Genomic DNA, 16,458 nt, shown 5'->3' with positions numbered 1-16,458 from the left:
GCTCATATAGCACAGATATTCAATGGCCTTGAGCTGACTGGGGCCCCCTAAAGGGCTGAGGGCCCTTTCAGGATTTTCCACCCCGCACCACAGGGGCTGCAGGGGTCTGTGTTATGCCTCTGAGTTGAGGCATGAATAAAAGTTAATTAATTAAAAGCTGTTGGGAATGGCTATTTTTGCAGGGTTATCCCCAAACGTTTTGCCTTCTTCCTCCTAGATTTTCTGATTTATTTTTGCTGGTTGATTGTCGCTGCACACTTTACCACTGCAGATAAGTGCTAAAGTGCAAGTGCTCCCCATGTAACTGTATTGGTGACTGGGTTATCTATGAGTGGCATATTTGATTTACTAGTAAATCCCAAGTAAAGTGCACTAGAGGTGCCCAGGGCCTGTAAATCAAATGCTACTCGTGGGCCTGCAGCACTGATTCTGATACCCACATAAGAAGCCCTGTGAACATGTCTCAGATGTGCCACTGCAGTGTCTGTGTGTGCAGTTTTAAACTACTGTGTACCCACTTGCTGAGCTCAAACTTTCCCTTTTATTACATGTAAGGCACCCCTAAGGTCCTAGGGTAGGCCCATGGGCAAGGTGCAGTGTATCTAGAAGGTAGGACATATACTGGTGTGTTTTATATGTCCTAACAGTGAAATACTGCCAAATTCGGTTTTCGCTGTTGCAAGGCCTATCTCTCTGGGGGCTGCCTTTAAATACCTTCTATGTGCAATTTCCCTTTGGGAGTAGATAGAGAGGAGGAGTTCTGGGTCTCTGAACTCACAATTTAAAAATACACCTTTTGGGAAAGTTGTTTTTTAAATTGTCTGTTTGAAAATGCCACTTTTCGGAAGTGGGCATTTTCTTGCTAAAACCATTCTGTGCTTCTGGCTTCCTGTATATTCCATGTCTGGGTCAGACTGACAGTTGGGCTGTTGTGAATTCCCTCTTGACAGTGACACAAAGAGAGCTGGGGTGTAGCCTGCCTATCCTGATGGGCCATCTGGGCTAGAGTGGAGGGCGGAGTGGTCACTTATGCCTGAAAGGGCTCTGCCTGCCCTAACACAATGCAGTCTAAGACCCCCTGGAGTGTCTGGGGCCAGACCTGGCCAAGGCAGAATCTTGGGAGACTTTCCTTTGAAGTATGCCTACTTCAAAGGCAGAAAGTGGTATAAGTAGTGGACCCAAAACCCTAGACCTTTAGAATCTTTCTGGATCAAGAGGAACCTCTGCCAAGGAGAAGAGCTGAAGAGCTGGAGGAGGAGTACTGCCACTTTGCTGTGTTGTTTTGCTGGGTTGGCCTGCAGTTGCTGCTTTTCCCTTAAAAGAGAGCAAAGGGTGAACTTTGCTGTGTATCCTGCTTGAGAGAGTTCTCCAAGGGCTTGGACTAGAGCTTGCCTCCTGTTGGAAGTCTCAGGGACACCAAAGTCTTCAGTTTCATCTTCCTACAGCACTGGGAACTGTGTGCTTTGTGTTGTTCAGGAAGAAAAACCACTGTGACGCTGCTAACAATGCCGCTGGCCTACACGTGACCTGTCAGCACTGCACAGAGCCGCACCGCCCCACTTCACACCACAACCCTGGTCTTACCGACGCCTCCATCTGATGCCGCCACCGAGCCACTGCTTGCACCGTGACCTGTGGGCCTCACACTCTGGCATTGTCTTGCTCACACCGCAGCCAGAGCATCCCCGACGACAACACTTCTGCTGACAACAGTGCCGCTGCCTACACCACGGCCTGTGGACACCGTTCATGGTGCAGGAAGCACCATCCCACACCACACTGCAGCCCCGGTTAACCAACGCCAGCACCATCTACTCCAGTGTCGTCACGAGGTGACCCTGTCTGCACCACGAACCGTGGGCGTGGCACAGAGCCTGTCCCGCGAATCTCCACGACTTGGGCCTACTGATGAAATCGCTTCAGCAACAATGACACTGCTGCCTGCACCGTGACCTGGTGACACTGCATTTTGCACCACCCCGCTTCACACCCAGTGGTGGCTGGTGACTGAAAGCAGTGGTGGGGCACAAATACAAGACAGAATTGCACCTTGTGAGAGAGCCTCACTACCCACCTATTTCCATTCACCTACTCACCCACTGCCTTTGGTCACCTACCCATTTACTCATCCACATTGTCATCCACTGCCATTCACACAACTCTTATACACAGACACCCACATTTTTTCAGCCACTCTGTGAAGCCCTGCAACGGCATTCAAACAAACACACATTGCCTCACCCATCCAGTATCCAGCAGTTTCAGTGATAAAAGGTACACGTTTATTTGAGCTGCAGATTACATGTTTAATATGACATATCACGTCATTAGTCTGCAGAAGAAATAAAACAATAACTAGCCATGATAAATTACTGGAACCATTACTGCCTTTGAGAGAGGAAATCACCTACAGAGGCAGTGAAAGGAGAGGAGAGCTGAGAGAACAGATTATTTTCTTATTGTCTGTAAAAAAGATAGAGCTCCAACTTACTTGTCTGCAGGGTTGTCTTTGGCATATTTATGACTTGAGGTCTTCAGGTCACACTCCTGTCTCCCAGAGAGCCCTGGATGGAGTTATTTATAGTATTTATTCAATTTCTCTGCCACAGACTGGGGATTTTCTTTGCGCAATGCCACATTCTTTTAATAAAATGTGACCTCTGGTACATAGACCCTTCTGATCACACCCCACCATTTGAGTAAATAGGAAAGGGTGGAGAATAATATCGGAGTGACATGAAGTTTTCAGAAATCAGGGCTGAAAAAAAAAGGCTCCAGGCTGTTTACAACCAGGGCTTCTGGTGGAGGAGGAGATAAGCCAGGGACGTCACTGCGTTCTGAGAAAACATAAGGGCTTTGAGCCCTGTCAGCCCTACTGTGCAGCTTTCAGCCACATACTGACGCAGGCGCAGTGGGGCTTTTCAAAGTGCACAACTTTCACTCCGAAAATGTTGTGCAGAAAATGTTTTACTTTCATCATGTAATTAAATTTATGCTTCCCTAGAGAGGCCAGAAAAGGCTAGGGGCGCAGCCCCTTAGCCCTTGAACACCAGCCGCCACTGTTCACACCACAGCCCTGGTCTCACCGACGCCGATGGATGCATCAATGAGCTGCTGTCTGCACCATGACATGTGATCAGCGCATGTCACATCATCCCGCTTCACACTGCAGCCCCGACAGCATCCATGCAAGCGCTCCTGACTTCATCAGCCCGGAGTTTGAACTGCAACGCGTGTGACTTCAATGGCCCAATGACCCCCACACCAACCTCCAAAACCGACACTGCAATGTCAGCGATGCCGCTCTCCGGATCTCATCGCGAGGATCAGGACACCCTGCAATTTCAAAGGTACTGTATTCGGGTCTTCCTGACACCGTAGCTGGCGTGCAACGCTGTGGCCGTCCTGAACTCTTGTTTTTGTTGATCGCAATGCCGTAATAGCCCCAGGTGGCGCTTTCAACTTCAAGGAACTGTCTTTTTAAGTAACTTTCACAGAATTCATATATTTATTAATGTAAGTTGGATTTTTATTGCATTTGGTCTTATTTTATATAGATACATTTTGGCTTTTTTTCTAAAACCAGTGTGGTGTCCTTTTGTAGTGATTTCAAGTATGACTGTGTGTTATGTGCAAATGCTTTACACATTGCTTCTGAGATAAGCCTGACCGCTCGTGCCAAGCTACCAAGGTAGTGAGCGGGGGTTATCTGAGCGCGTATCTTCCTTATCGTGACTAGAGTGAGGGCCCAACTTGGAGAGGGTGCAAACTGACTGCCGACTAGAGACCCCATTTCTAACATTGGTTGTCACCAGTGAGAATAGGACTTTGCATTTGCGCTTGACCCACAGTGATTGGTGTACACTACTATTGTTCATAGACCACTACGTTTTTTGGCCTGGAGTTTAAGTGAACTTCAACATCATGTCTTAGTCAAGATCATCATCAGTTGCATCCCAGGATTTGGTTTTTGAGGAGGATAGGTTGGAAACCTACACCGTGAAGGAACTGAAGGGAGTTTCAAAAACCTCAAAGTCCAAGTCAGAGGTCTCACCAAGAAGGAGGAGCTGCAAAAGGCACTGAGGCCTGGGTAGCAGCCAGTGGGCAGTCTGAGGATCTAATTGGAGAGTCCATCGACCTGAATCCTAGGGAAGATGTGCCAAGAGCTGCTGGGGGGTGGGAGGGTACTCTCCTGGTCTGGCAGTAGTGGTGGTTCTAAGAACCTGAATCCAGATGAGCTGGAGGACAGGAGGCACCAGATTGAGTTGGAGAGTTTAAAAATGGAGGACCAAAAGGAGAAGCGGGACATGTATGAAAGGAAGATGCTTTTAGACCATGAGCTCAGAATAAAGGAGCTGGATCAGAGGAGTAGATCCAGCAATGATGGTGGCAGCAATACCTCAGTGCAATCAGATAGAATAGTCCACATTCCCAAGAATGTAGGCAGAGACTACAAGAAGGGAGATGATATCCAGAGGTGTTTTAGGGATATGAGGCATCTATCCACATGAATGGGGTCCCTGAGAAGCATTGGGGAGCAGGATTGTGGAACCACTTCACAGAGGAGGGGAGGGACACTTTGCTAGCTTTGGGTAAGGGGTACAACCTCACTTATGCTGACATGAAGGAGACCCTTCTCACCAGGTACAAGCACAGGGATCTGTTTAGAGGGAGTAAGAAAACTGATTCCCAGACCTGGCTAGAATGTGTAGATTATTTTTGCAAAGCACTGGAGGGTAGGGTGAAGGGTAGTATTGTTACAGATTTTCAAGGGCTGTACTACTTAATTGCGTGGGAACACTTGTCTAGTCTGTGTTTTGCAGAGCTATGCCAGCACTTGACTGATAGTAAGCTGACTGACCCCGGGAAGCTTGCTCTGGAGGCGAACCGCTGGCTGAGTACCAGAGTCCACAAGAAGGTGTATAGGGGAAACTCCATCAAAAGAGGGCGGGGTCCTCAACAGAAGAATGAGAGTGAGGTCAAGAGAGACACAGACAGGTCCCAGGCTAAGGGAGGAGAAAAAGTGTCCCAGGTCCCGTCTGACAGGAAGGAGGGAGGTTCTGGTGGGCGGTTGCCCCGGGCATGCCATTTTCAACCCCTGTGCTTTGAGTGTTCCCAGGTAGGAAAAATGAAAGGGGACTCTGTCTGTCCTAAGACAACCCCCACTAGTGGCCCCTCTACTGAGGTAGCCAATGTGATATTAGGGGGAGGTAGCCCTGAAGGACAGGTCATGGACCATGCCATGATATCTTTTACTTGGGAGGTGGAATCAGAGAGTGAGTTGTGGTCTCTGAGGATGGGAGTTGTCACTTCCACCAGGTGACAGTGAATGGGGTCCCAGTCACTGCTCTGAGGGACAATGGGACTAGCCATACCTTGATGGTGGAAAGGCTTGGTTCCCCAGAGCAGTACACTAGTGAGGTGTGTAGAGTGACACCAGCCCATGGGCAGGACTACTTCTGCCCTATGTCCCTGGTATCCCTCGAGTGGGGTGGAGAGGTGACCCAAAGGCGGGTCATAGTCAGTCCCCAGATGCCCACAGACTGCCTTCTGGGAAATGAGTTGCCCCAGGTGTAAGGGGATCTGGGAGGGGTGGCCCCCAGAGACGCCCTCACAGTTCAGTTGTCTGGGAGTACCACTCCAAGGCAGAAGGGAAAGGGTCCCAGCAAGAGAGACTGGAGGAGGGAGAGTCCACCCCTGTCCTCTGCTTATCCTGAGGGTACAGACACTCAGTTGAGTAACCAGTCTCAGGATAATACCCTGGACTGGTGGAAGGTGAAGTGGGAAAAGGGTGCAAGTCATCTGGGGTTACTGCCCCCCACTTTTCAAAACCATAGAGGCTAGAGACCCTAGAATGGTCTGGGGCTTGGCTTTTGACGCTGACAGCTATCAGTGGCCTCTGTTGGTTGTTATCCTTGTGGTCAGAGTTTTCCCTGGGAGGGGACCTGAAGTTAGACACCAGGAGTGGAAGGAGTCACATCCCTCTGTTGGCCATGGTGGTACTGTCTGCCTGCTTGGATGCATCTGTGAGCAAAGTAAGGTTAGGTGCTGAAGAGATGGAGACCTCACATGAGGAGTAGGGTTCCCCCAGGGTTTGTTCAGTGAGCCCAGAGAGTGTTGACTGAGGGATCCACCTGGGTTCAGAGAGGCGTAGAACTGGCAAAAGCCCCTGCAGTAGTGGGCTATTGTCCAGGTTCTATCGCCCTGTGTAGGGACGTCCAGCAAGGTATTGATTGGCCTACCCTGTCTTTAGGCTGGGGGGGGTGTTGTGTTGGAAACGGCCCTTTTTGCAGGGTTATGGCCAAACTGTTTGCCTTCTTCCTCCTAGTTTTTCTGATTTATTTTTGCTGGTTTACTGTCTCTGTGCACATTACCACTGCTGATCAGTGCTAAAGTGCAAAATTTTATTGGTGATTGGATTATACATGATTAGAATATTTGATGTACTGGTAAGTCCCTAGTAAAGTGCACTAGAGGTTCCCAGGGCCTCTGAATCAAATGCTACTCTTGGGCCTGCAGCACTGATTGTGCCACCCACATAAGTAGCCCGTGAATATTTCTCAGACCTGCCACTAAAGTGTCTGTGTGTGAAGTTTTAAATTGCCAATTCGACTGCCAGGCCCAAACATTCCGTATTACTACATGTAAGGCACCCCTAAGGTAGGCCCTAAGTAGCCCCATGGGCAGTGTGCAGTGTATCTAGAAGGTAGGACATGTACTGGTGTGTTTTACATGTCCTAACAGTGAAATACTGCCAAATTTGTTTTTTCAAGGTTGCAAGGCATCTCTCTCTTAGGTTAACATGGGGGCTGCCTTTAAATAACTTTAAGATGCAGTTTCCCCTTGGGAGCAGATGGACATATGGAGTTTGGGCTCTCTGAACTCACAATTTAAAAATACACTTTTAGGAAAGTTGTTTTTTAAATTGTCTGTTTGAAAATGCCACTTTTAGAAAGTGGGCATTTTCTTGATTAAACCATTCTGTGCCTCTGACTGTTTGTGTGTTCCATGTCTGGGTCAGACTGACAGTTGGGCTGTTGTGAATTCCCTCTAGACAGTGACACAAAGTGAGCTGGGGTGTAACCTGCATATCCCGATGGGCCATCTGGGCTAGAGTGGAGGGAGGAGTGGTCACTTACACCTGAAAGGTCTGTGCCTGCCCTCACACAATGCAGTCGCTGATCCCCTGGCGTGTGGCTGGGACCAGGCCTGGGCAAGGCAGGATCTTGAGAACAACATAGACTTTACTTTTAAGTATGCCTACTTCAAAGGCAGAAAGGGGTATAAGTAGTGGACCCAAAACCCAGAACTTTTAGAATCTTTCTGGATAAAGAAGAACCTCTGCTAAGGAGAAGAGCTGCAGAGCTGAAGGAGGAGTACTGCCCCTTTGCTGTGTTGCTTTGCTGGGTTGGTCTGCAGTTGCTGCTTCTACCTTAAAAGAGAGCAAAGGGAGATTTTGCTGTGTATCCTGCCTACGGGAGTTCTCCAAGGGCTCGGAGGAGAGTTTGCCTCCAGTTGGAAGTCTCCGGGATACCAAAGACTTCAGTTTCATGTGCCTACAGCACTGGGAACTGTGTGTTTTGTGCTGTTCAGGAATAAAAAACACTGTGATGCCGCCAGTGACAGCGCTGGCCTTCACCGTGGCCTGCCAATGCCACACGGAGCTGCACCGCCCCGCTTCACACCACAACCCTGGTCTCGCCGCTGTCGCCATCTGACACCATCACCGAGCTGCTGCTTGCACCGTGACCCGGGCATCCCTGATGACGACGCTTCTGCTGACACTCCAGCATTGCCTTGCTCACACCGCAGCCTGGACATCCCTGTCGATGATTCTCCTGCTGACACTGGCACCACTACCTGCACTGTGGCCTGTGGACACCACCTGTGAAGTACATGAAGCACCTTTCCATCCTGCACCGCAAACCCCAGTCCACCGATACCAGCACCATTAACTCAAGTGTTGTCACCAGGTGTCCCTGTCTGCACCGCAACCCGTGGACATCGCACGGAGCCTGTCTCATGCTGCACCACAAACTTGGGCCTACCAACGACAGCACTTCAGGAACGATGATGACACTGCCTGTACTGTGACCTGGTGACACCGCATGTCAAACCACCCCACTTGACACCACAGCCCTGATTTCACTGACTGATAAAATGTAGGTTCCATTTTGAGTAGCCCTTAAAGTTGCTGAATACATTCACTGCGCAGCAGCAAACTCGTTGTCCTTTAGTGCATAATTCTTAGATTTTTAGATGTATGTCTGTTTCTTCACCATTTCATTTTCCTATTTTATTTGGTTGCATTAACTTAGACTGAAACTCTATGTCCTTTTGAAGAGAAAGCATTGTGTGTGGTCTGTTTACAAATCATTGAAACTATCTTACTTTGAGGACGCAGTTGAACGTTTGTGGCTACTATTTCAAAATATTTCTGGCTCTTAATTAGTTCGAGGTCACTTCCAGATCTTTTCAATGCTTTACAGACATAATTACTCATATAAATCAACAGTGACCGTTTATGCTGTTTCATGGGGCAGATGCTCCATTTTTCCCACCAAACTCCTCAGAAATATATTTCATTGTGTAATCTCAAGGCACTCGGCATTCTAACACAGCTGTAAAATCTACGCTATATTTTTATCATACAGGCTCACTTATTCATTCATTAAATTCCAATGTTGTTGGTTCCACCTTGGAGTGTGTGCAGTTTGTAAAGGCTGGAGCTCCCAACATCTATGGTGTGCCACTGATGACTCTCACCTCAAGCTTGCCTTGTCATGCTCCAGCTATGAAACACTGGGTGTGTTTTCCCGATTCATGACGTCATGATCAGTGCTAGGACAATTAGCATTTGGCAATGATAGGGCGTCATGCCCTGGCAGAGGATAAGGGGCTCCCTGCCACCTCCTGGCGTCACACCCACGCTGATAATTAATGCCCTCCTGTGTGATTACTCATGGAGCCCGACATGCCTTCCCGCTTTTAGGAGCAGGGTTGGTGCATGATATCAGATGCGAAGAAAGCCCTTGAGGCAGAGGAACTGATAGAACCTTTCACAGATATCAAGGGGTGGGACAAAGCACCTCTCCGCCAATAAATTTTTAATGTAGATGAAGATACAGAGCAGTTTCTCGAAAATTAAATGACGATGAATTAAATGGGAAATAAACTAATTTCCAAACCTGAATATTTGTGGAGCGATAAAAGGACATATAATGAAATAGACAGCCTACTCAGCACACACTCACTAAAACAAGCACTGGCAAATATCTGTCTTTACTGTATAGAAAGAGTTGATCACTCGTGGTCTGGAGAAGCAACCGTCATGGGTTGAAGTACAGTAGTTTCTTTAGATAATGGTGGAAAGTGACTCTGTGGGTGGGAAATATCAGTAGAAGTTGCTGCTAGAGGAATTCGTGTGATTCACTTGTGTTGCACACTCTTTGTTATCAGGGTTTGTATTGTTTCAAACATTGCATTTATTGTGAATCCCACCTGATGGGCGTATGCCCTTAACGGGCGGCTAGAGGGAAGCGCCGTCTACACCTTGGAGATGTTTGAAGGCAGCATCTGGGAAAAGTGCTGGAAGGCGCTAAAGAGACAGAAGAAGTGTAAAACAAGGGACAAAAGCGTTCTGCCTCTGGATGCTATATCTTGAGTGGTGCAGGAGGTAAGGCACAGAAATATGGGCCTTCTTAGTCTAGTTGGTAGAAAGTACCACTTCCAAGGGCTGTTTGTCCCGGGCGTGGTCCGAGTTTCCAGAACCAGGTGACACAAGGACAGGTATTATTTTAGATCACACTTTGTTGTGAGATGCACGACATATGGGAGCTACATGTTTTCCGAGGCATGAGTCTTTCTCATCAGGGCTATGCTGAGTACACACGTGTTAGTTTTCTCATAAAGAAAGAACTGACCCTCATCTTGTATAGATGTTAGCGTACAGGTGCAAGGTTGATGACAGACAGCAGAGCCAACAAGCAAGTAATATACATGTTACACATTTCTGTTATTAGGAAGCGATATGCCATGGGTTGTGCACGTGCTTCAGGTTTGTTCATCAGTCAGCATGGTTAGCTCCTTTACTACAGAGAAGTGAAGAGTTTTGTAAAAATGTATCTCTATGGTTGTATATATGTTATAGGCATGTTCTGTAGACAGCAGAACTAGCCCTCCAATGCACAGGTCCTAAACGTGTGTAACTGTAAAAACGGTACTATTCTTCATGTTAAAATGTGAAAATATAGTAAAGTACATTTGATGCAGAGGCATTTCTTGAATTACAGAATAGAGCTTTCTCTCAGGTTGCACATATTGTAAATGGTTGTACTTCAGAGAGCTATCATTTATACAGTATTGTCCACATTTAATTGCCAACTAATCAAGGAGACAGACCTATTTTTGAGCTTCTGCTGATAATTCAGGTGAGCACGACTAAGGTTGAAACCAAACAAGGTGAACTCAGCTTTCCACCTTTTTCACCCGTAAATTTGTTAGCATGCAAGGAAATACCATTCATTGAATACCTTGTTGACGCACCTCCAAAACACGCCCCCACCATGCACAGTCTTGTTATCAATGGTACCATTTCAGATGCTGCAGTCATGTTATCTAGTACTCGGGGTAATTAGCAGTGCATGCAAGGGTACGAGTTATAGTTACTTGAAATAACTTACTGGTGAGTTTCAGTGTTTTTTGCATTTATAAAGTCACATTGTCATTGAAATGTTTACCTATCTATAATGGTACCTTAACCATTTGTTTTTTTAGTACATTTCTAAGGATTTTTTTAAATTTAATGTGAGATATAATTACAATTCCTAATTATAACCTCACTTACATTTTTTTTTCCAGTAGATTTCTAGGAAAGCAATATTTTATTACCTCATGGAAAGCCAACCCGTCTACATAAAGCCAAACCCACACTGCCAGCTCCTTTATGTAAAGTCAACCCTATGCCTTGCACAGCCTTTGGCAAACCCTGCAAGCTCACACTGTGCACTGCCAATGGCCTGCACAGTGTGCAGTTGGTCTTGCAGGCCCTGGCTGCACTAAGGCAGATTTACTGATTTCTCAGAGAGTCGCAACACCAAATTATAAAAAGCCTAATGGCTTTATCAAGGGGTGAGCATATCAGTATACATAAAGCAGATCAATCATCTTTTTCTAAAAATCTCCAATATTTTTAATCAAATATATATTTTACTAAATCTCATAATGCAATGTTTAGTAATAGTGATTATTATAAAAAAATTTAATCAAGTGTTAATACAAAACATGCCTGTGAGTATTGCTTTTAACATAATGTTTGTTATTGCATTTGTTGGTTGAAAAATGTTAAAAGAAAGACTTCAAGATATGCTGTTTAAAAAAAAACAAAAAAAAAAAACTAAGATGTCTCTGAGTCTTTCGTTTAACATTTTTCAGCCCAAAAACTGCAATCATCAAAACAACCGCAAGAGTGTCCTTGCGCTACAGCTGAAGAATATAGAGCTCCAGATAGGAGTACGTTAGAAACATATGGTGAGTGCTTCTCGGGTCATCGAGTTAATGACCCAATAGACTTACATTTTTTAAATGCTACTAGGGGGGGCTGTTGCACTCCCTGAAGCCCCAACAACATTACAAAAAGACTTGGTGGTGTCCCTTCCTATCCTAGGTGCACTACCAAGCTCATAAAATGTAAACAGAAAACCACTTGCAGGGCATTATGGGATGCTCCTTCAAGGAGCAGTGAATAATAAATGAGCAGCTCCTGCTGCTCATTCATTTTGGAGCTGCTCATTTATTTCTCATTTTTGTGACATCCTTTTTTTTATAACTATTCAAGAGGGATGGCAGGTGACCCCCTTCCCCGAGCCTTTACAGGCCCTGGCATCCCTCCTTAATATGGGTGCATGGCCCCCCTCCCAATCCTCTATGGGTCCTGGGGATCCCATAGCCTGGGCCTTTAGTTTATTTTTAAGGGAAGTGGTGTACACGGCTCCCATCCCCGAGCCACTTTGGACTCCAGGGTCCTATCCCCTGGGGCCTTCATTTTTTATTAAAAGAGAGGAGGGTGTGCTGCTACCCCTTCCCAAGCCTTTACACCCCAAGAACCCCATTGCCTCAGGGCCTTTAGTTTTTAATAAGGGGAGGGAGTGGACGGCCCCCCTCCTGAAGCCACTATGGGCCCGTGGACCTCATCCTCAGGGCCTTTTTATTTTATGAAGAGGAGGAAGTTCCACTGCTCCCTCTTCCTGAGCCTTTCTGGCCAAGGGGCATCCATAACAGACAACCTTGGAGGCCGCTGGGGGCCTGCATTCACCTATCCTTGGTGCTGCAGGTGCCGGCATTGCTCCCAACTTGTGGAAGCAGGTATTTTCCACTGCTCCCACATTTTTAAAACTCCTGCCGGGTGGGAACAAACTAATTTCCCCTCCTGTCCTCTTGCGGGCATGGAAACAGTGTTCTGGAGGTAGGGTCCATGGTACACCACAATAGAGTTGACTCTGGGGAATGGGATCCCTAAGGTCTTAAGAGGCCCGGGGAGGGGTGCTGCTGGCCTCCTCCCCTTTAGAAATTGTTCCAGGCCCCAGGGCATGGGGCTCCCAGAGTTGTGATTGGCTCAGGATGAGGGCCACATGCCCCCTCCTTTTTGATAATAGCACCAGTCCCCAGGAATAGGGTCCCTGGGAATGATGAGTGGGGGGGCTCGACACCTGCCTGTTTGATAAACATGCCAGACCCAGGGGGATAGGGTAGGTCATGCACCCCCTCCCCAAATAATGTAATATTTTGACCCCTGGGCCCTGGCCCACCTCGATGGTCATTTTTAATTTTAAAAGAAAATGGCGGCCACCATTTTGTTTTTGGTTTTCCCTGTAACTCCACAAAAGTACCACGAGATCGCAGAAACAAAAGTATATATATATTTTTTATTTTGGCCATGGGTGCGTCCCTCTGGGAAAATTCTACAAGTGCTTGGGGCAGGATATACCTACCATGCCCCCTTATATCTTTGTAATAACCATTTTCAGACAGGAGACAAAGGGCCTGATTTAGGTCTTTTCAGAGGGAAATACTCCGTCAGAAACGTGACAGATATCCTGTCCACGTATTACCAACCCATTACCTTCTATGGGGATCATAGTATGGCGGACGAGATATTCGTTATATTTGTGACATAGTATTTCCTCCGCCAAGACCTAAATAAGGGCCTAAGTCCCCAGTGTCTTGTAATTGCAGGTGCAACATTTTGTTTCATGTTGCAGCCACCCGTTCAGAGCACTAGCTCCTATGGGAGCCTTACTCCCACAGGAGTGAGGTGGACCTAGGGAAAAAAATCTCCCTAGGCCAATCAAAACACTCTCTCTTTTGACGTTGCACTTGCGGGACTCTCGTGAGAGTCTCTCAAACCCAACTGTCCAGATATACCAATATTTTTATACCTTAATTTCTCAAAAACTACTGGACGGATTTACACTAAATCACAAGAACCACTTTTTCTTGACCAAGATCTAGCTTATTGCCAATTTGGTGTAATTCCGTTCAGTAGTTTTTGCGGTAGCACTGTTAAAAGAAATCCATGGAAATGCATGGGGGTTTTGTGTTTTGGGATTCCCCTTTTCCTTAGCCTCTGCTTGAGGGATCACCCAAAAATTTTCCATGAAGAAACTAGGCAGAAAAGAGCATCTTTTGGAAAGAAGGGCATTTGCTATAGAAACACAGACCTACCTATAACTACCCAGTGGCAAGCGCCACTGGGTAATATATTAATATTACCCAGTGGCGATCTCCACTGGGTAGTTAAAGTAAGGTCAGCATTTCATAGGAAATGCTTTTTTTGTTTTGCTAATAACTTTGGCCCGTTTGATGAATCTCCATGCAGCTTTTTAGAAATGTACCACTTTTTAACTAGTTTTTGCATGGAAGGTTTTGGGGTGATCTGTCAAGCGAGTAGTGAGAAAAAAAGACAGGTCCCCAAAAACGAAATCCCCATGCATTTTTCATAGACTTATTTAGGCAGGGCTCCAGCAAAAAATGCAGAATGGAATTACACCAAATTTGGCTGGAAGCTAGATTGTGGTACTCAGATTGCGCTTGTTTTGTTTTGGTGTAAATTTGTTCAGTAATTTTTGAGAAAATAAGGGTAAACAATAATTGTATATCTGGACAGTTGGGATCTAGGGGCTCTCAGGAGAGTCCCTTAGACCAAATTTTAAAAAGTAGAGCTTTCTGATTGCCCCAGGGAGTTTTTTTCCTTGTGCCATTTCCCTCCCGTAGGTGTCAGACTACTGCAAGGGCAAGAACTCTGATTGGCTCCAAACAACATGAGAAACATGTTGCTGGTGGCCATTACAGGACTCAGTGACTTAGTTGCATGTCCTGGCATTCTAAATTCAAAAAAATATAAGGGAGCAGGGTAGGGATATTGTGCCCCTCCTAAGCCCCAGTGCGAGTGACTCAGATGGAACCCCCCCCAGGCCAATTTTTTAAAACAATCAGCAGATTTTGCCACGATTGCCGCTAAAAGAAAAAGGCTACCGCCATTTGAATATCTGTATATACCTATGGAGAGGGTGTACTGCCATATGTTAAATTTTGTTTTGACCAATGACTTTGTGTTTCACCACTGCGCATATTAGTTGCTCAATGTTCACCAGTAGCACATGGTATGTTTTGTTCAGTTTAGCCGCCTATGGGCTTTGACATTGCACTAGTCATTACATTCTGTATTCTGCCTATTGGCTTTGACATGGCATTAGCCATTACTTTCTGTATTCAGTTGAGCCGCCTATGGGCTTTGACATTGCATTAGCCATTACATTCTGTATTCTGCCTATTGGCTTTGACATGCTGTATCCAGTCTAGCCGCCTATTGGCTTTGACATTGCATGCCTATTGACTTTGACATGATGTATTCAGTTTAGCTGCCTATTGGCTTTGACATGATATCATATATTACATTTTGTATTCAGCTCCGCTGCCTATTGGCTTTGACATGATATTATACATTACATTTTGTATTCAGCTCCGCTGCCTATTGGCTTTGACATGATATTATACATTGCATTTTATATTCAGCTCAGCTGCCTATTGGCTTTGACATGATATTATACATTGCATTTTGTATTCAGCTCAGCTGCCTATGGGCTTTGACATGATATAAGACATTGCATTTTGTATTCAGCTTAGATGCTTATTGGCTTTGACATGACACTAGACATTGCATTTGATATTTAGGTTAGCTGCCTATTGCCTTTAACGTGGAGTTAGACATTGCAGTTGAGAATCCAAGCTGTATTTTTCCAAGCTGTGTTTTTGAACCAAGATGTTTTTCTCACAGTAGACTAGACCTGATAAGAGAGGGTACATGGGTGTTGTTTTTCTTTGCTTGAGCTTGGGAACAGGAGTAGTCTTGGAGACCTGGCCAGTCTCCAAAAGGCTTGCTCAGTTTCCCAGGTCTGAGAGGAGGGGGCACACCTTTGTAACGAATGTAACAGGCTGCAGAGAGTCAGATTCGAATCTGCCGGACCTCGTGCTGGAGCTTGGCGCCAGCTGCCAGCAATCCCGTGTGGGTAGATGAATCTCTTTCTCGCGGCTGACAGGGGTCATCAGCTTGCAGACCTTAGAAAGATGAAGCTGTAGATAGTTCCCACACGGTGAAGTATTTGTTTTGCTTTGCATTCAATATCTTATAAATATAACCTGCTGTGTATATTGCAAACTGATATATTTTGTTTGATTAACGCAGACTTGAAAGCTACTAATTCGTCATTCATAAAAATTGGGGTTGGGGAAGAATTAACAACAATAAAAGTCTTCTTTGACCTCAGAAGTGCATTTCTGTTGTGTTATGTTAGTGCTTAGAAACTAAATAAGAGGAAAGCACTACAGAGGGGAACATCAGTAAGGCCGAGCTCCCCAAGCCATTCTCGGGCTCGGCGATCCCAAACGCTAGATCCCAGTCTATTTATAAAAGTGAGGGTGTATGCAGCCTCCCTAATCAGTCTGTTTTCTGCCTGGGACTCCATCCCCTGGAGCCAATTTCATTTTTTAAGGGAGGAGGCATGCATACCCCTCTCCTAGCTTTTTGAACACTTGGGACTCCCTCCCCTGGGGCCCAATCTATTTATAAACGGTAGGGTGGTGCGTGCCCCCCCCCTCCTTGAGCTGTTTTTGACCCCGGAGTCTTACTTATATATGCACACTTGTATTCAAATTTAAACTGTGTGCACTTAACATTATATCAAAACTTGCTTTCCCTCTAGTGTGTGTGCTACCAATGCTGTCCAACAGTCTTTGAGAGAGAGAAAGAGAGAAAGTTAGGTGCAATCCCGAACCTTGACAGATAAACCTTCAGTGTGTTTCTTTTCTATTCTGTTCACTTTTCCCTCACAAAACCTTTTGGGTCAAGTTCCTCTCTCAGCCAACAGCTCTTATTCAATGTTTACTATGGTTTAGCATCAC

This window comes from Pleurodeles waltl, chromosome 6, assembly GCF_031143425.1.
Source record: "Pleurodeles waltl isolate 20211129_DDA chromosome 6, aPleWal1.hap1.20221129, whole genome shotgun sequence".
Classification (NCBI taxonomy): Eukaryota; Metazoa; Chordata; class Amphibia; order Caudata; family Salamandridae; genus Pleurodeles; species Pleurodeles waltl.
Note: the sequence above shows the minus strand (reverse complement) of the source record.